The 20,535-nt window shown below is 44.5% G+C and overlaps 1 long non-coding RNA gene across 1 annotated transcript in view; it reads left to right on the top strand.

Moving 5' to 3' along the window:
* LOC146174249 (uncharacterized) overlaps positions 1–20,535 on the top strand; it is a 62,076-nt gene that overhangs the window by 15,249 nt on the left and 26,292 nt on the right. The window contains exon 3 of the long non-coding RNA XR_014702250.1: positions 1,053–1,155. This is a non-coding gene — a long non-coding RNA (uncharacterized LOC146174249). The remainder of the gene's footprint in view (positions 1–1,052; positions 1,156–20,535) is intronic.

The following is a 20,535-nucleotide window of genomic DNA, read 5'->3' as shown; positions in this document are numbered from 1 at the left end:
TTTCTATCAGCGTACTGAGAGTGTAGATATTGCGAGACTGAAGCAGGCCAGGCTGCGTTTTGTATATATGTATCTCCTCCGATATACGTGAACTGCTCTCAGTCTGATGCATTATAGATTTAATAGTCCAAGCAACATCAAGTCAATAGGATTTGAAGATGGTTGTAGATGATTTCCGCTATGCCCGTTGATGTATGAGACTTCAGTTGGAAGAGTGACCTGTGCAATCCATGGAATCTAAGTGGTGAACGGATGCCCTTGGTAAGATGTGAACGGAAATTGGATGAATTATCGGTCTGTTGACTAGCTAGCTTCAAGGACGAATAAAGACAACTGTGAATTGCATTCATTAGAATGCCTGTTGAAAGTTGACTATTGTCTACCTTAATTTTTGGTGCGGTTTCACTTCATTAAGAAGGTTTCTGAAAAGTTTCCGTACACGCAGTTACGTGCCACTAGCCATTGCAGGTGTCGCAGAAAGGTAACCATATCTTTGAAGTGACATACTTGCCATGTGCTTCACGCTATTGGTGTTGTTGATGAATGCGCATTTACACTAAGCGATTTATTCTGTTTTTTTTTCTCGTTCGCGCACATATGAACAGTCAAAAGGCTGGTTGACATGAAGGTAATGCGATACTATATTCTCCTTATTTCAACGACCATATCACATCACCCCTATAGGCATGTGATGCATATAGTACAGTTGCGTGCTGTTGAAACAAACACGTGCAGTACACGCTCAGGTAAACCTTTTTCGGAGTATACTCTTCCCTTGTGGGAAAGAATGTCACTTTAATTTAATTATTGCCCGGATGTACTTTGAGCAAATATATTCACTTCCCAGTGGGTCCTTTATGAATGCCCCTAAAAGATTTAGTGTTCCCTTGCTCAGGTCATGTATCATGCAATTTTTGCTTATCACATTGTGCCGAGTCACATGAGAGACGGCGTAGTGGAGGAGTCGTTAAATTTCTACCATCGGGGGTGTTTTAACATGCACTGACATCGCACACTGCACGGCCGACTTGCCTTTTGCCTCCATTGAAAAGCGACCGTCCCGGCCAGGATTCGATCCCGCATCCTTGGGCACAGTATCCGAACGCCCTAACCACGGCACCACCACGGCGGGAGAAACGTTATAATTGTGTTGGTGTAAGTATCTTTGAAGTTTTATTACGTAGGACAACATTGATTTCCAGCTTTGTGGAGGACAGATGTCAAGCGAAAGTAAGGTCAGTGGCATTATTTTGCGGCTGTTTGTAGTCATAATCCCTTGGTTTCAGTTTAATGTATCAACAGTAAAAGAGAGTTAGAAACCTAAAGTAGGAGAGATGTAATAGGTATGCGTTGAACTAAACATGCTAAATTATAATTTAAAAGTGTGCTTGTTAAATATGGCTAATACTTAAGTAGAATTTTATATTTGATTGCCTGTATATATATACCTATTAGGGGACACAAAATGTATATTTATCAATTATATCGCCTAATGGTAATGGTATTTAAAATGGAGGTGGTTCGAGCAGCTTCACGATCTCACCGCGGATTGCAGTGTTAGAGGTCGACAGCAGGTGCCCCCTGTACCATGTTCTTCGAAGACTACACCCGATCAAACCGCAGCGAGAACACCAAAGTCACGATTCTAATCCATGTGTCCATTGTCTGAGTCCAGGAGACGATTTGAATGAACGATGGCTTTATAGAGTGTTTCCAGGCATAGTACACGATAGAACAACATCGCCACAGGGCTCAGATGACTGGTTACACGCAACTGCTTTCGCAAAGCGCCGGCCAGGGAGAATCCGCCATGCCCCCTCCGGCCGAGTTGCACAAAACATAGCAGAAGCTCACAACGGTCTCTTTTGACCACCAGCCGAGCTAATTCTTTTATGGGCCACAAAGCCGTTGGTATTCGAACAGTCTATTCAGTATGCAGTAGTTGGTGGCGGGCTAAGAGGAGCAATAGCGATCGCGCTGGTCTTCCGCCGCGGATCTGTCGCGGCGCGATGTGGGAAAGGAGGGCGCACCTTCATAGCTCCTGCGGTCGCAGAGGTGCCAGAGTGTTTAACTCGCGTGTCCGGGCACTCGCGATGCCGAAGCATCTCAAAGCACCGGTGTCATGTGGAGAAGCCCAGGAGCTTGTAAAGGAGCATCCGCCGCCTTCCTGCATCATTTCAACTCCATTCGTCGGCCACTGCAGGAGCCGTGCGAATCGCGACTAGGAGGCCGATCCTAACAATGCATTCCGTTTGCCAACTCCCATTGGGTTAGTTTAGTTTATAGAAAATGAAACGATCAGTATCTGTCACACCTCCAGCTGGACACCTGCAGTGCTTCATAAGGAAGGCAGGAACAAAGAAGTGAAATATGAGGCAGCGAAAGAGTTGGCATATTGTAGCGAGACCTACACTGCGCAAATTAGAGCCGAATTCGCATGGTTAGTCGTAGCCAGAACTGCGCAAGCACTACTTCCATGACCACATGCTGTGCCTCTGTGTGGGTGCTTCATCTGTGAAAACATAGATTGTGAGCGCGTGTATGCGCGCGGCATCTTCGCCGGTTTTTAAAAGCTGCTTTGGAGGAAGCCGAAATCATTGCTTGACGTGAAGAAGCCGGTCAGCGTAAGGATGCAGGCCGAAGGGCTAAGCGTGCTTTAAAAGACGCCTGAAGAGCGCACAAAATGACTCGCCAAGCGGCGACGTAGAGATGTACAGCGACAGTTGCGTCGAGTCGATGCAGAACACCTACGTCAAAAACAAGAAAGTCGAGAAGAATCACAAACACAATTAAAGAGCCCTGCACCTCAGAACACACCAATGGGCTGGCGGCCAGCGCATCGGTGACGAGCACGTTCAAATCTCCCTTTCTAAATAACGAGTGCAGCTATTTCTTTTCCGCATGCTAAATAGTGTGGCATGGACGGAATGTGAGAATGGTAATTACATTCATCATAGCCAAATTTGAAGCTAGCTTTCCTCGAATGGCATGCCGAAACGCCGCAAGTAGTTAATGCTTGCACTCCGTACTAATGTTTACGCTCTTGCCAAGTAACGGATGCCCATTTACAGCGTTAGCCACGGGCACTGGTACCCGTCGATGCCGCTCGGTTTATCAATGCTCAACAATGTTGCTGAACAGTACCTCTCGCTACGTATATCCTAGCCGAATTGTGCTGAGTTACTACAAACTTTTGGACCGAAAACGTTCGACCAGCAGAAACTCAGTAGCGTGCAAAGGCATCGCTTAGCAAGAGAGCGCCTTTGCGTTTTGCCTTTACAAAAACGTTGCCGCCTTGGCTGGTTTTAATAGTGGGAGGCGGGCTGGTTGGTGACTAGTATTGGAACGCATCATGAAACTGCGCTAAAAAACAAGGGACAGGAAAGAAGGCGACCTTGTCTTTCTAGTTCAATGGGCCCTGTTCTACCTTCTCTTCACCGTGCTAATCCTTCTATTACCCTTGTTTACTTGACTACGATGATGATTTGCCGTTAGCGTGTGTGTGCGTTCGCCATTTAATACCGCCTCGTTCTACCGGAGGTTGTGGCCCTTTTCTTCCCATGTACTCTGACAAGACATGCTTCAAAACTGAAGATGATACTCCGCTCTGAACTTCCGCCCTTTGTCCCGTCTCCTTCTTCCCTGTCCCTAGTCTTTTTGAGCTGTTTCATGATGTATTTAAATACTTGATCGGTTATCAGCCCGTTTACTCCGGTTCAATTGCTGAGGGCCTTAACTACTAAGACACCGCGACAGGTGAGGCTCCAATTTAAGAATCGACTTTTCGTTTAATCAGTCATCGTATATTTCTGGATATACCATCTCACACGTAGCTTTTAGCCCACAGTCGTTCCATACCTTCTTACAGGAAAGAAGTCCAGCACATTATGACATGAATGTGACTAAACTAAACCACCCTTTATATTTTTATTGTCCAACGTAGTGTCAGCTACGAGGGACATTACTGTGGAGGGTGGCGGATCGAGCTATACGCGATTTCCCAACTTATTGTATTCAAGGGTATAAGAAAGGAGGCAAGTCCTAGCCCCATTGAAACAAGCTGGAATCTGTTAGCGGTCCTGTTTCTTATTGAGCACAATAGTAATCATCTTTTTATTTTTAGTAAGGAAAAATACCTACGCACAAATTTTTTACGCGCACGTTGAACATTATCTTGACAACCTGACAACTTAATGTTTACGCCAACAGTTATGGTGAAGCAGTATTTGCAACTTCAAAACAAAATCATGAGCCAACACCGAGAAAGAGATCGAATATTGAGCGTGAGCTGAAAAGTTTAGTTCATTTTCTTATTTTCGAGGCATAAACTGATTTAGCAATGCTCTGATCAGCTGTGTTTATATCTGGAGTAAATTGTGAATGGTGGCACCTTCGTTTTATCCTATAATCCGCCGTTATGTCTGAAATGAATGGTGTGGGCCAAATTACGGCAGCAGTATTTAAATGCTTCCTCCATCTTTCCGAACTTTAAAGGCCTCCTCCATCCAGGCATCAGACCCGGCTCGTGCCGTCCACACCGTAATATCGTCGCTGTAGAACGCGTGGTCCACGCCTTCGATTTGCTTGAGTAGATTGGGCAGGGTCAGGAGGGCCAGATTGTAGAGCAGGGACGTCAAGACCGTACCCTGTGTTTGTGTGGGGGGGGGGGGGGAGGCCCTCATCAACGAGCTGGACAAGGAATATCCAAGAAAGAGCTGCCGCCAAACGTTATTGTCACCATCAACAGAACGGCCATGAAGCTAACACAGAAGATTAGGCTCCCCGGCCTACTACTTCAAAGCGACGGAAAGCCACACGCTGCCGTCACAAAGATCAAGACTACAACCGAGCAGATACCTAGTATCTCTCATCTTAGTATCTTTAAGGCCACAGTTTTTGTTAGATACCCAGTTTCTAACAGAAACCAAAGCCTTAAAGAGTACGATGCCAAGCGTCTGATACGCGCGTTCGTCGTGTCGCGGGTCACCTACTCTGCCCTCTATCTCCAGCTGACAAAGGCGAATAGGAACACCCTAAACACGATGCTTCGTAAGGCAGCGAAGCAAACACTGGGAAGGCCAATATACTCGTCCACGTAAAGTCTGCTTGACATGGGTGCCCACAACACTGTGGAGCAGCTCATTGAAGCCCACCTCTCTAATCTGAGAATCAGACTCAGTCACACGGCACACGGACGAACCATCTAACGCAAGATAGGATGGATGGTCGAGACAGTACCCATCAAGGCAGCTCTTTCGGAAGACTTGAAGACTACCATTCAGACCAAACCCCTTCCGCGGAACATGACGTCGGGCAAGGATGACGAGAGGCGCACCGCGCGGGCCAAAGCCATAGCCCGGAAGCTGGAAGAGAACCCCAGGGTCCTCTACGCGGATGCCTCACTCGAAATACAGTAAACGTGCAGCAGGGGTGATTACGCCAAAATGCAGACAGATCATCAGCGTGTCGATTAAGAAAACAGACCCCATCGTTCTCGAAGAAGCGGCCGGGGCCCTCGCGCTCGCACAGCTGAGCGTGGACACCATGGTCACCGACTCAAAACAGCCTATGGAAACTTCCGCAGGGAGGTAATCTGCACCGCGGCAAGAGCCATTATATCCAAGTGAAAGCTTCCGGGATGAGGCAGAGATCGTGAGGGTCCTGGCTCACTCGCAGGTAGCAGGCAACACCATTGCCGACTATCATGCCCGCGCAATGTCAATCCGGGCCGAGCAATAGCCGGAAGAGCTACCGCACCCGGTTACCCGCATTTGGGAGATTATTCGAATTTACCGAGAGGAAAGATGCAGACTGCCAGAACCGCACCCAAAACTCACCAGGCAACAACAGACAATCCTGCGTCGAGCGCAATCGGGATTGCTTGCGCATTACGTACTGATGAATCGCATGTACCCTGGAGAACACGATATGCTCTGCCTTTTTTGAAAAAAGAAGAGTGCGCCCTGCTGCACTTTTTTTCAGAATGCACAAAACCTTAGACCCCCTCCTCCACTTTCCGCCAATACGCACAATCCCTTGAGGGATGGGAGACCTTGTTATCCAGCCGCGCCCTATCGATTCAGCTCGCACTGACAGACAGGGGCCAGGAGCTGCTGGAAACATATTGGCCCCGCTACTTGCGAACCACCACATCTAGTGCCTGCATGCACCACCGATTTATTCCAGGTACAATAAATGCTGATTCCTATTAATCGCTAACTACGCCCGGTCCTCAATTCGTATCAGAAGATCGCCAAACCTATGCCACTCGACGATTACATTTCCCAGGTCTCCGATCGCTTACTCCGATGCTGTGACGTCTTACCCGCGCCGTTAAGGGAAAGTGCCGTGAAACCTTTAAAACTGTATTTGTTGTTTTTTAACAGCTTCCACCATTCGGCCTTATCACTGTCATTCTGGCACGCGTATCAATTATGTAACCCGTGTTTGTTCATGCTCGTTGTCGCGATACGACGCGTTATCATTTTCTTCGTCGCGAACGATGCGCCGAGATCTGTCTCGAAGATTCCGATCACTTCCGTATGTTTCTCGAATGTTGCTGGCTGTGCTAGGAGCAGTTTGCGACGTTATCTAGATTGTTCTGAGCATCCTTTAAATTGAGCGTTGACGAGTGTGACGGGCATTCTTTGTTCGACGATCGACGAGCACGTTTGCTGCTTTTGCCGCCGCCTAGTTGCTTACTTTTTGCTTAGCCAAATAAAGATTTAATTTCAGTACCATTAAGCCCGTGTCTTCTTTTGGTTTCTACGGCCTTGTCAGCCCTATGTGACATCTGGTGGAGGTGCTGCCTTTGATCCTTAAAGCGAAGACCCCAGCCTTGTTGCTGTCGCCATGGGGGACCAGCCTACAGGTCACTGAGCCAGCCACCGACTTCAAGGGCTCCAACTCGAACGCGGTCTGCTGCCTGACTCCGTTCGACACCGAAATACATCAACTTTGGAAATGGTCCACTCAACAGCACCGGTTTTCTTCTTCCAGCCCCATTAGCCCTCATCTTCCAAGGACTAGCCATTAAGATGCGGAAGACTGGATGGACCTTTTCGACCGTGTCGCCGAATTCAACGGCTTGAACGACGAAGCGAAGATAAGGCAAGTCTATTTCACTCTTCAAGTATCTGCCCGTACATAGTTAGAAAATAATGAGGCAGCTTTGAAGGGCTGGGATATTTTCAAGAAAGAGTTATTGACTGCCTTTGCAAATGTCGTTCGAAAGGAAAGAGCCAGGGCCATCCTTCAATCAAGACTTCAACTCCCAAATGAGCCAGTCTTGGTTTACATCGAAGAGATGAAGGCCTCTTTCGCCGCGCTGACCCTAATATGACTGAAGGTGAGAGAGTGAAATTTTTGATGCATAGCGTTAAATAGTCGCTTTTTGCAGGGCTTGTCCGGAAACCGCCAAAAACTGTGGACGAATCTGAAAGTGAAGCATGACCATCGAGAAGACATTGCATACCCGGATGCGCCACTACGAGCGACCACTTCAACCGGTCGCTCCTCAAGTCCTCTGCATCGTCCCGATAATGGTAATAAAGTGTCTGTTGAGGGCGACATAATTCTCGCTCTCGTAGACCCGGGAGCAGCCGTCTTTGCCATCAGTGAAGCATTCAGCCGTCGACTTCATAAGATGACTACTCCTTGTTCAGACTTTTCACTAGACGCTGCTTCATCACAGCACATCACCCCTCAGCGTCATGCAGAGCCCGTGTTCTCATTCAAGACGTTTTGTAGCCCATCGAGTTTATTGTTCTACCTATCGTATGATGTCTTCTTTTGATAAAATTTCGAATCGCCTGTTCAGGCCGTTATAGACTGCACGTGGCTTAAACTGTCTTCGGCCCCTTTGTGACGCCCCTTCTTTGACGCACTTTCCAGACTACAAATGGTATTGTCGCCCGATACCGTACCTCCTTCGTTTTCTTCTGTACTTCCGCCTTCCTTTTCTCCTCCTCCTCTTCTTCCTTCTCGTCCCACTCTGTTGTGATTTTGTGACACCTCTGACTGCTATTTTCACATCTTCTGAAGCCGCCTCCTGCCACCCCTGCCTCCTGTTCCGGTTCGCAGTCCCCGAGATTCAAGACTGCGAGAGTGCAATTTACGCCTCGAACCCATTTTCTTGCCCAGTAATCCTGCTCCATGGCGAATTCATCGGACGATTTGAAACAGTTTATCCAGCTCACACACACAATCTTTTTGACATTTCCACTTCATTCGACGGTAGTGTATTATGCTCTTGCGATGTTGCGACCGCTTCGACACCATCCGATGTTTTCAAGCATGCCATTGACGCTGATCTCCCGCTTGCGCAATGTGATCAACTCGTCGCCCCTTGCACAGTTTCACTTCTTCATTCGACCTTCCTCAAACTACCTTAGGCCACACTTCTGTCGTACATTACACCATCGATATTTTATTTATTTTTTTTATTTATTTTTATTTCAAGTACCCTCAGGGCCGTTGGCATTAGAGAGGGGAGTGGTTACAGGAATAAATAGAAATTAAACAAAATGGACCAATTGTCGAAAGGTTACACATGTGGTTAATCATACAATGTTAGCTAAGGCGTCCTTGAAAAGCTGATGATCTTTGATGGTTGCTGTTGGTGCCGGAAGGTGATTCCACTCTGCTGCAGTGCGAGGTAAAAAGGACTGAAAGATTGGTACAACATGCCTTTGCGCCAGTGCCCCTATCGCTGGCGTGCTTCTGAGCGCCAAGTATTTGCTGATCACATGAACGGCATGCTTTGCCGGGGTGTCATCCGGCATCCCACAGTCCCTGAGCGTTTACAGTTGGGTTGGTACCGTCTGTTGCAGAAGTTGGCAGCCCAACGCGCCGGGCGGAGGAGCAGTATCGCTCTCGAGAGGCGGCGCTGCGCCCGCCGGCGCTGCCTGGTGACGCAGCTATAAAGAGTGAGGAGGCTTGTTCTCTTCCCCTCATCGCGCGGCTGAGAGCAAAGATGTGCGATATCAACCGCGGGATGAGGGGAAGAGAACAAGCCTCCTCACTCTTTATAGCAGCGTCACCTGGTCGCGCAGGCGGGCGCAGCGCCGCCTTTCGGAAGTGATACTACTCCTCCGCCCTGCGCGTTGCGCTGCAAACTTCTGCAACAGACGGTACCTAAGAAATATGGTTCCTTCAAGTTTTGTGTCGACTACCGCTGGCTCCACACAATCACGCTCAAAGATTTTTCTGCCCCGCCTTGATGACGCCCTGGACTGCCTGCAGGGAACTGAGTGTTTCTTCTTGTTAGAATTGCAATCTGGTTTCTTGCAGGTGCCAATGGATAACAATGACCATTCTAAGACCACCTTCATCACATGGGCGGATTATATGATGATATAGCATCAAGCATTTTGGACTTTTCAACGCTCCGGCTAGATTCGAACTCCTTATGAACGCTGTTCTTTGTGAATACAAGTCGCAAACCTGTCTTAACTATCTCTATGACACCGTAGTCATTTCCACCAATGTTCAATCTCATCGGCTCCGACTGAAGGATGTCTTCACTTGTCTTGCAGCCGTGGGCCTTCAACTGATTTTCAAAAAGTGCAGCTTTGCGGCTCGACGACTAACTATTCTAGTTTATGTAGTTAGCACGGCATTTTTCCTGAGCAACCCTTCCACCTCAAAACCCAATCTCCACACCCAAAATCAATGAAGCATTTCCAGGATTCGTTGGACTCTGCTCCTACTTTCACCGCTTCGTCGTAAATTTCGTTTCTAACATTTCCTCTCTACTCATCTACACGCCTGCAGCTTCTCCTTACGATTATGCCTCGAATATTTTAGGCTGCCTTTTGTCGTCGCCTACCATCCTACGCCACAGATGCAGTTCTCAGCCAACGCAAACCTGGTTTCTGCAAGTATGTGGTGGAGTACGCTATGCGGACTTTCAGGAAAGCGCAGTCCAATTATCCTATTACTGAAAAAGAATGCTTGGCCATTACTACTACTGCGATCCTTCTGTGCTTTGCTACCACAAGTTGCCAGGAGGGCTCCTTTTGTACCACGAGGGAAACTACTTCAGCCACCGATATGCACCAGTTTGTGAGTGCGACGAAGACAAAGAGGTGCGCCGAGCGCTCCGCTGCAAGGTAACTCCGAACCTAGGAAATTCATCTGATTAACCTTATGAACACAATATTGCAGTATATATTATGCATGAAAGGGTTCCGAGAACAAAGCCCTGCATCACACTCGATATAATATGAAACAGTGACTACTGTTTTTGGTTGAAGCTAACAAATTGGGTTCTGATGAGAATGTAGTGTATAATCCATGGAAGTAGTTTATCACTACTTGTGCCTATGAGAATAGTGCGAAGCTCGGCGAGAAGTTTATTATAGAATACCTTGTGGAAACGTTTGGAACAGTGTTTGAGAATGACATCGACGTTTTTACGATTATAAGTAGTGAGGTAATACCGTGCGTGAAGCCAATCAATACAAAAACCGGCTCGGAAACCAAGCTGATGCTTTGAAAGGCCTGTTGTTAGTAAGTATTGAATAATGTGCTTATGAATCATGTTTGCAGCAGGTAGATGTTACTGAAATAGTCCTGTAGTGGGAAATAATTTGTCTGACTTGTGAGTAGGAACACTGCTAGCGACCTTCTCAATTCACAGCACTGTTCCCGAGTCAAGTTGTTTTTGAAATATTATTGTTAGATAACCTGCACACCATTCGGCATAACTTTTCAAAGGCATAGGGATACTATCTGGACTAGGGTGTTTAGTGTTATCTATACCAAGTAAGGAGCATTAAATTCCAGAAGAAGATATTTCAATGCTTATAACACTGGTGTTGAAAAATTATTGGCCTAAGGAGGTATTACTGCCATTATCAATGGAAAACACCGATGTAATGTACCCACTGAACGCTTCAAATAAAATTTGAGCGTGAGAGGGGTACTTACGTACGGTGCTGAATGCATCAGTGTTGTGAAAAGGCGGCTTGATTGTCGTCCAAAATTTGGAGCTTTTACCAATGAATATTGAAAATGTAATGCTGTATTAGACGTCTCCGCAGCCTCATGCATCATAGTTTTGAGCGTTTTCTTTGGCATGCTGACATGTATATCTTGATTATTTTTCTTCGACCGGCAACGCAGATTAAGTCCCTTGGTGCGACAACTATGCTGTATTATCTCTCTATTATACCATAGGTATTTAGGATTGCGTTCCACACGCCTACTCACCCAATACTTTTATATGCAATTGGAAGCAACTGTGCAAACGGTTTTCGCTAACACATCCAACGCAAAAAGATCGCTTGAATGCAGGAATTGATCAAAGCTATCCCTAAGCAAGGACATAACGTCATATTCATCAGCATTTTAAAAAGTAGGGATAAATTTGTAAACTGGCTTTTTAGGACTACAACATATGAGAATTCAACAAAGAGGGCATTATGAATGGACAGACCTTTACAACTTTACAATAAAAATCTTCGCAAGAACCAAAATGGAACGCTCTATTAGGGCTATCAACAACTTTGATAAGTAAAATCAGACAGCTAAGTGTATCACCATATTAAAAAGAACCTTGTCGTGGCCAGTTGTGACCAAAGACTTTCAGTTGATGAGCGATGCATTGAATTCCTCAAAAACAATCAATAAGATTTGTTGCAATGACATAGTGACATCCAAAATAGAAATTCCGCTCCCACCTTTCGGTCGGTATACAGCATCAATTCCTAAAAACAAATTACCCTAATCTCGAACCAGACTCTGTTTTAGGTATTTAAGGCTTCGCCATGTACTCGATGCCATTTCTGATAAAAAGCAGTACCTCATCAATGCGATAAAAGAGCCTATTGTTTCTAATAGCCGAGTACCCGGGAGCAGTAATTCTGTGTAAGAAACTGATTCAAACCATTTTCAGAGACGCATACGGCTGACGGCCAATGACACTCTACAAGGCAGTTCCAATTGACACACCTATTGCCAATCTTCGAGCGTTTGCATTCAAAAGTGTTAGATTTTATTTCAGTGGATGTCAAGCATAGTTTTTCGCAGTTATAATGACGAGCTCTTAAACAAGGAATTTATTAACAACATTCCATGAGTATCGAACATTTTCAATAAAAAGACGGTCAAGCTGTAAACGAGATTTGCTGGTGTTCTTCCTAAGTTTTCTTGAATGTTTCCATAGTAGTTTATGCACAGAAAGTACGTGTGCCAAAAAGTTATTCGTTCTGTATCCTCATCATCCCTTTAGTTTACGAAAGTTTGCATCATATTAGATATTGGTCGAAGGTCTAACAGCTTTTATGAATTCAAATCTTTATTTCCACAAAATATATGGAGGAGGCCAAAGAAAAAAGCTGCACGGAAGCAGCTTTAGAAGCCGTTTACCCCGTTACAAGCAGTAGCGCAGGAGGGATGCACGCACGATCTCCGAACGCATTAACAAGAATTTTCTTTATATGATAATTTCTCTAATTATAGACACACAGTAAATTAATACAGAATTATAACCACGGCACTGAAGCATTTTGCACCGCTATTAAAAAGATAATTGAAAAGTAGTGTTTTTTGTTTGGAAACATTCCGAAACATTTCTTCACACAAAACCTTAATGATCACAGGCCTTACTTTTCCCTCTATTAGACCCTAGTCGGTGCCCTCGCTAGATACTATCGCACATAAACCATAGTATTGTGGTTCGCAGTTTTGTTACTGATCCCAGTATCGTTTCAGATGATTCGCAGGCTGCTTGAAACAAGCCATATGTGATTGCCGATTATCAACATTATCATTTTTTTCTGTCAATGTTATGCATAATACATTTCAGTCCAGACGCAGTTTTGTTCTAATTTTTCTGAACGCACAGCCGAGTCTTTAGCAGCTGCAGATGCCGCCTCTAGTTTTGTCAAGCGATCGTCAAACGAGGAAATCTTAGCAGTGAGGGCCATGTGTTCATGGCTAGTGCGGGCTTGTCCAGCCAGTAATGTACTCACAATTTTTCCTGACCTTGATTCAACAACTGGTGCTGGGAGAGGTTTCAGTTTGCCCTCAACATTCCCCCAGAAAGAAGCACGTTTTTAGCGATCCCTGCTATCCAAAACATGCTAGTTTCAGAAATCAATACAAGCACAGTGGTATTCGGCAGCAGCAATAAGAACCGGTTATTCCTTCATAACATTTACAGTTGTGAAATATATCCACCTATAAAACAAAATAGAAAAACCTTAGGTAGTGTCTATGCTACCGGCAGGCTCATTAAAGCAGTCCACGCAGCGGGATGAACTTTTATTCCACTGTATGAACTGAGATGTCACTGTTGTCTTGGCCGATAAGTTTTATCTCCGGCAGATCGCAAACCAGATAACGAGGTGTCCTTCTTCCTGTGGCAACACATTGAAGTAGTCCAGTGATGGCGTAAATGAGGCAACTCTGGACAGATCAACATTCACCGAGCACTGGACAGCTTACGGTTTTTGCGAATGTGCGCCATTTCCATGCCACTGACATCCGACAAATGCAGCAATATGTAAAACGGAGCAGAAAATCCGCAGGCGCCTGTCCATGCTGTCGCCAGACACACTGTCAACGCTAATATCATGTTTTTCATACTCAATTGTGCTCTTCAAGTAGCTAACGTCTGAATGTGTCGCTGTATATAAATGCAAATGCATCCCAAAAGATACGTTTTAACCACTGGCTGTGTCCAATTTCGAGTTCTCGGGGCGCGCAGCCAAGTCAGAACAGCATCGGCTCTGGTTTTGCTGTGTTATTTATTGCCAGCTGTCCTGAAATCTGTCGACATTAAGGCAAAGCAGTTTGCGTCCCGTGTAACAGCTTACATATTAGTGCACTTGAAAAGGGTTACGCTGTCTCATTTCAGGCGATTATCGACTCTAAATGTGATTTATTTTCATTTTTTATCCTTAGCTCTCCATTTTCTTATGAACAAATCTCCAGCATTTCAGCGCTTGAACCGTTAGTACGATATAAAATGGCCCTACCTGAGTACTCATATCAATTCCTTGAAGCGGACTTATTGAAGTTTTTAGCGGTATAAAATTTCAGCATGAAATGTCAAAATCGTAGCCGGTTAGAAGGGGAAAAATGGCCCTACCTGAGTACTCATATCAATTCCTTGAAGCGGACTTATTGAAGTTTTTAGCGGTATAAAATTTCAGCATGAAATGTCAAAATCGTAGCCGGTTAGAAGGGGAAAAACTATAGTTAACTATACTGCATTAACCATAGATGCAATATTGAACCATTACATTTTCAACAAATACATATTTTTCTGTGCTGCGATTTTGGAATTGGCTGCCAAACTAATTTAGTTCACATTATATTATTCGTTGTTCCGGCAATTGCACCCTGGCGTGTTTTACTTAATTAAAGATAATACCTCTACAATCTTCCTCCAGATTCCAAACCTTTCAGTATGCCTCACACAGCATTCAACGCACTTTTCGTTTTACCTACTTATGAAATATTATTTTGCCGATAAATTATGGTCCCTTCACGATAGCAGAGGCTTAGAAAATTATTTTTAATGCAATTATTTTCATGAACCTCTGTCAAAAAATATTTAGTCAAACAAATCTTGATAACTCACGTCCGTTAGTATTGCTCAATGCAATGTGATGTGAACATACCAAACGTACAAGCAGCTTTATCAATATCCTTCTTTATCTTTCTGCTCATGATTTTGAGAAAGCGGCTCCACGGATTACATAAGAACTATAATTTAAGGTTGTGTCACGTAAGTGCTCCGCTGGGAAGTAACACTTACGGAGATCGCCGCTGTGGTTGAAATGATAAAAAAAATGGCGGTTAATTCACTGCTACGTCTAGATTATTCCACTGCATGAATGCATCTGCGACAAAGTACAAATGTTTCGGAAACGTAGTTTTTGTGTACGCGTTCTCTCAGTGTTGTCGTGGACAGGACAGCCAGTAAAATCTTATGAGAACTGAACAAACACACAGAGTTCGTGCTGGTTACATCGACATGTCGTTTAATGATATTTTCAGTTAAATATATACTTCTGGTAGTGGCTTGAAGGGGGCTATTAAAAATTGTAATCCCATTTAGTTCGCGAATGAACATTAATCTAGACTGAATTCTTAGCTTCGAAATTAAATGAAAAGGTCGCAAATGAGGAGGGACCATCAGGTGCCTGCCTATTGACTATGAGCACACCCGCTTAGCCGCCTGTCGGCGGCTCTCGCCCGCATCTTGCGAAGGCGTTCTCATTCTCGCTAACCATCGACATCCGAGGCAGACACTCTCGCCTACTGCTGTCGAAGGTGTCATTGTTCACGTTAGGTTTGAGGTTAGAAGTCCCGCTTGTCATTTTTGAAGATGTTGTTACCCTTGTTACTATCTGTCCTCCAATCTTGCACCTGTCGCTTGCGAAGGCGATCGTGGTTTAGATAATCGGCAGGAGCACTATTGAAATGTGCATACGAATGTTGCCATAATGTGACGTCATTGCGTATGACAGTTGATAAGTGGGATAACCAAAAACGAAATGGCCGTTCAAACATTAGCTGAGCACCAGTCCTTTTTTGGACATGTGGTGCCCGTCATCGCATCTGAAACACTCTTGATGTGCATTATGTGCCCCAGATGAAACCATTTATCGAATAAGTGGTTTGCAATGCTGTCAGGATAGGCGCCGTAGAGCCTGTCCCAAATTAACAATTGTTATCCTCGCAATGAACCTCTTGGCGGTAGGGAAAAAGTCAGACGTTCCACCAGTGACGAAGGACGAGGTCAAGAAAGCACAAGAAACTATGAAAAGGGGGAAATCAGCTGGAGAGGGTCAGATAACTACAGATTTGCAGAAGTACGGGGGGATATTGTGCTAGAAAAATTGGCCACCCTGTATACGCAGTGCCTGGTGTCATCGACGGTACCGGAACCGTACCGGTACCACAAAGGGGCCTCTAAGGACCTTAAAACTTACAGAAAATCAGCTTACTGTCTGATACGTATAAGGTATTTACTAAAGTAATCGCTAATAGAATCAGGACAACCTTAGACTGCAATCAAGCAAATGATCAAGCAGGTTTTTTGGAAACGGTACTCTACTATCGATCATATCCATACCATCAATCAGGCGATAGAAAAATGCTCAGAATATAACCAGCCCTTATACATAGCATTTATTGATTACGAAAAAGCATTTGACTCAGTTGAAACCTCGGCGGTGATGCAGGCATTGCGAAATCAGGGGGTAGACGAGCCGTACGTGAAAGTGCGGGAAGATATATATAGTGGCTGCACAGCAACCATAGTTCTGCATAAGGAAAGTAAAAAAATTCCCATAAAGAAAGGTGTTACGCAAGGAGACACAATCTCGCCAGTACTATTCACAGCTTGCTTAGGGGAATAATTCAGAGACTTGGAATGGGAGCAGTTAGGGATAAGGGTAGATGGAGAATACCTCAGTAATCTGCAATTTGCTGATGACAGTGCCTTGCTAAGCAACTCAGGGGATGAACTGCAAATAATGATTGATGACCTAGACAGGAAACGTTGAAAGGTAGGCTTGAAAATCAATATGCAGAAGTCTAAGGTAATGTTTAACAGCCTCTGGAAGGAACAGCAGTTTATATCAGGTAGCGAAGTACTGGAAGTAGGAGGCGAATGTGTCTACTTACGACAGGTAGTAACCGCAGATCCGGTCCACGAAAAGGAAATAACAAGAAGAATAAGATTGGCATGGAGCGCATTTGGCAAGCACTCGCAGATTATGACTAGCAGCTTACCGGTATCGCTCAAGAGGAAAGTATACAACAGTGGCATCTTACCTGTACTCACCTATGGGGCTAAAACGTGGAGACTCACCAGGAGACTTCTACTTAAGTTGAGGACAACCCAGAGGGCTATGAAAAGAAAAATGCTAGGGGTAACATTAAGAGATAGGAAGCATGCAGAGTGGTCATAGAAATAACTCAAGTTACCGACATTCTAGTGGAAATTAGAAGAAATGGGCATGGGCAGGACATGTAGTGCGAAGAGAGGATAACCGATGGTCGCTTAGGGTAACAAACTGGATTCCAAGGGAAGGAAAGCGTAGCAGGGGGCGGCAGAAAGTTAGTTGGGTGGATGAGGTTAAGAACTTCGCAGGGGTCAAGTGGATGCAGCTAGCACAGAACCGGGTGAAGTGGAGAAATATGGGAGAGGCCTTCGCCTTGCAGTGGGTATAGTCAGGCTGATAATGATGATGATGATCCTCGCAGTATTGTTATTAGCTGTAGCGAATAAATTTATTGTTGACAGTGAATGTGCGTTCATCTTTGAAATCTCTACCACATAGCAAGCGAGAGTTTTGAGAAAATTCTGTGATAGTAATTAGTGCAATTGAAATCAATTTACTTTGAAGAATGAAACAGTGACGGACAAGAGGAGATGAAAACGTAGCCGTTAAATGCATTCCTGGATTAAAAATATTCATGCCATCAAATAAAATACACCTATATAAAATCTAAAACGAAAGGTAAGATTGATGTGTGTCAGGAGTTCACGTTTTTTTTTCTGGGGTGTCTTGGCTCCTAATACAGACCTGCATGTGAAACAAAAGTCACTTTTCGCCTAACTTAAAACATTTTGTTCTATATCTGCTTCGTTGAACAAGTTTAAATTAGTTTAACATTCAATACAGAAACCTAAAGCCCATAAACATTACCATGGTGAGCCCTTGGGCTATTTTGTGCGAACATAACATGTTAAACGAGCGAGATATACAGAAACACAAGAAAAAAGTACGCGTGTCAGCACTAGATTCCCTGAGTACTGGTTCACTGTGAAGGAACCATATTACATATGGCCATAAAACGTCCTCAAAAGGACAAGTAAGTGTGGCGTCAACACAGTATAGCGATGACGCTGATACCCATAGGCACACAAGTCTTCACTTACGATGCTTACTAACTGCATGCGCACAATGTTGCTTAATAACCTAACCTCTTTTTGGTGCACTATAGACACGATGCATTTTTGCATTTGTCACTGTCTTGCATTCTAATGTGATAAAACTCGATAAGCTCTCTTTCCTGCCAGCCCTTTATTTTGCATTTACTGAAATACTGTCAAAGACATAACCATAGTTTTCACATTCTCTGGAGTGAAGAGAGAGATTATTTTCGTGTCACGTTTTCCAGTCAGTTCACATGTTCATGTCCGCAGTCATTCATGCATGTGCTAGTTTGACCAGGACGCTCAGGAAAGGACGCTCAGTTGTGGATGTGTCGGGAAGCGACCGGAAAGTCCGATGTTGCAAGGAGATATATCACATAGCAACATGGAATGTAAGATCTATTAGGGTCAAATTCTAAAGTTAAAGCTCAGCTACTTTGGTCATCTGATGAGACGAGAGGAGTCGCTGGAGAAAGATTTGATGTTGGGAAAGGTTGAGGGTCGCCGGAGAAGGGGTAGGCAGCGAACGCGATGGTTAGATGGCATTCTCGAGGCATTGCAGATGAAGCTATGTGATGTTAAGAAGATAGTGAGAGACGGGAAAGCGTGGCGTGACATGGTCCATAGGGTCACGAAGAGTCGGACACGACTGAACGCCTGAACTGAACTGAGTTTGACCAGTATATACCCTACCACAAGAGATTGGAATCTTATATATGACTCGAGTGGCACACTTCATGAACGCGTTCGTATGCTTGAATAGTATCCATTGGTAGCGTATGCTCTTTTCGTGCTCTTAGAAATTCTTGAACATAGGCCGGAAAACGTATAGGGTGCCGAAAAGACCACTTTCACGTCATGCAGTTATGTTACCATTTAATGTTATGGGAAATGCCGTTAACAACGGGCACTACTTGCCATTTTCTTTCTCCCGTGTAAAACCTTTCAAGCCCCTCCTGTTTTCAATTTTCATTTCCTGCAACAGCGGGTCGACAACAGCTCGCAGCAAGTGATCCGGACATACTGCGTCAATTCACAAAAGGCTTGCTGACGAATGCTGTCATTAACTATATATATGTAGCATTTCTGCAGAAATTGATCAGTTAAGTATGAGAGGAGGAATACGACCAAGTGGCTTTCTGGATAGCTTCCTGTTTCAGGGATGATAATATTTCCCTCGTCAACACTAGTGAGGCTGACACCCAGACATTTGGCTTTCTGCATACCAAACAAAAAAGCTGCCAAATGAATAATTGAGCTTTAACCTGGTGACCATTTGGTATTGTTGACGCGGATCTAACATATTGAGCCAGCGAAAGACACAGAAACACAAGAAAAGAAGTACACGCGGCAGCGGTCGCTAAAATTGAGGTTTTTGAAGAAACTGTCGGCCACGGAACCAAACATACGGCGTGAGCTCATACGAGACTGGCGCCACTTAGTTTCAGAACTCGGGTGGATTAAGTATAGATCCTTTTATGCAATTTTTATCTGATATGTTCGTCAATTTTATTCCACTTTCAAGTAAAGTATCTGCAAAAGAAAGTTATTTGCATTGGTGCTAGTGCAGCTCCTGTGCTATGCAACATTTTCTATGGCCAGGTTTGATAATTCTGTTCATTACAACATATCCGATGTACGTGTTCTTCTAGCATTCATATATCTTGACAATTTTTGAATTCTTGTGAAGCTGACATCAAGTAACGTGCTGTCAACCATCATTAAGGATGTGTTCAAAGCATTCAATTATTATACGCCGGCACTGTCTTTTATGTATGAAATGCGGAGTGACACTTATTTGAATTCCCGACTTAACGCTAAGTTTTAAAGAAGGCCATATGTGTGAAACTACTCATCCAGAAACAAAGCCTTTTTGCCGCATACCTCCTTTTACTCTAAACTTATCAAAAAAGTTAAAGCAAGTCTATGCCTGGTCAATGACCTGCAGAATAACTACTCACATGCAGTGAATGACAGTTTTCGCCATGAAGCCGATCGTCTGTGTGAGGCAGTCTAACCGGATGACATGCAGCGAAGTGTTGTCGAGTTGTTGCTGCAGAGAATAAAAACCGAGAGCAGAAGGGATTAAAAAATTACCATGCCGGAGAAACAAAATCTCAAAGTAGTGCCCTATCTTCACGGCATTTCTGATAACCTAAAGTGGCAGCACGACGGCAAGGAAAGAAAGTTTTTTTTCGGCACCCTATAAGCCTACAAGCCAGTGTTGGGTTCTCTGTCAAGCATACGAACAAGTTCGTGAGTGGTTTCACTCATGTCATATAACATTCCGCTCTCTCGTGGCAGAGTATATACGGTTCAGACAGGCAGATGCGTAAATGATTATGCACATGAAGACGTGAACTCACTCAAACATTTCTCAGGCTAAAACAAGCGCCCTTGTCACTGCAGAGAATGTCAAAACTCTATTATTGACTGAAAGAACTTCGGTAAGAGAAAAAGGAACGGGCAGGCAGAAAGGGAACTTGTCCAGGGCTACCACATTAGGATACAGCTGACTGACAAGTGCAATAATACACCGTAACTATTGCCCACCAATTAAGAGGTTAGATCATTAGGCACCAATGCGCATAGGTATGTAATAAGCGACATAGTCACCTTGAGCTATTCCA

This window comes from Amblyomma maculatum, chromosome 11 (assembly GCF_055883805.1).
Source record: "Amblyomma maculatum isolate TAMU_Amacu chromosome 11, ASM5588380v1, whole genome shotgun sequence".
NCBI classification, from domain to species: Eukaryota; Metazoa; Arthropoda; class Arachnida; order Ixodida; family Ixodidae; genus Amblyomma; species Amblyomma maculatum.
Note: the sequence above shows the minus strand (reverse complement) of the source record. Positions and strands in the feature narration are given on the sequence as shown.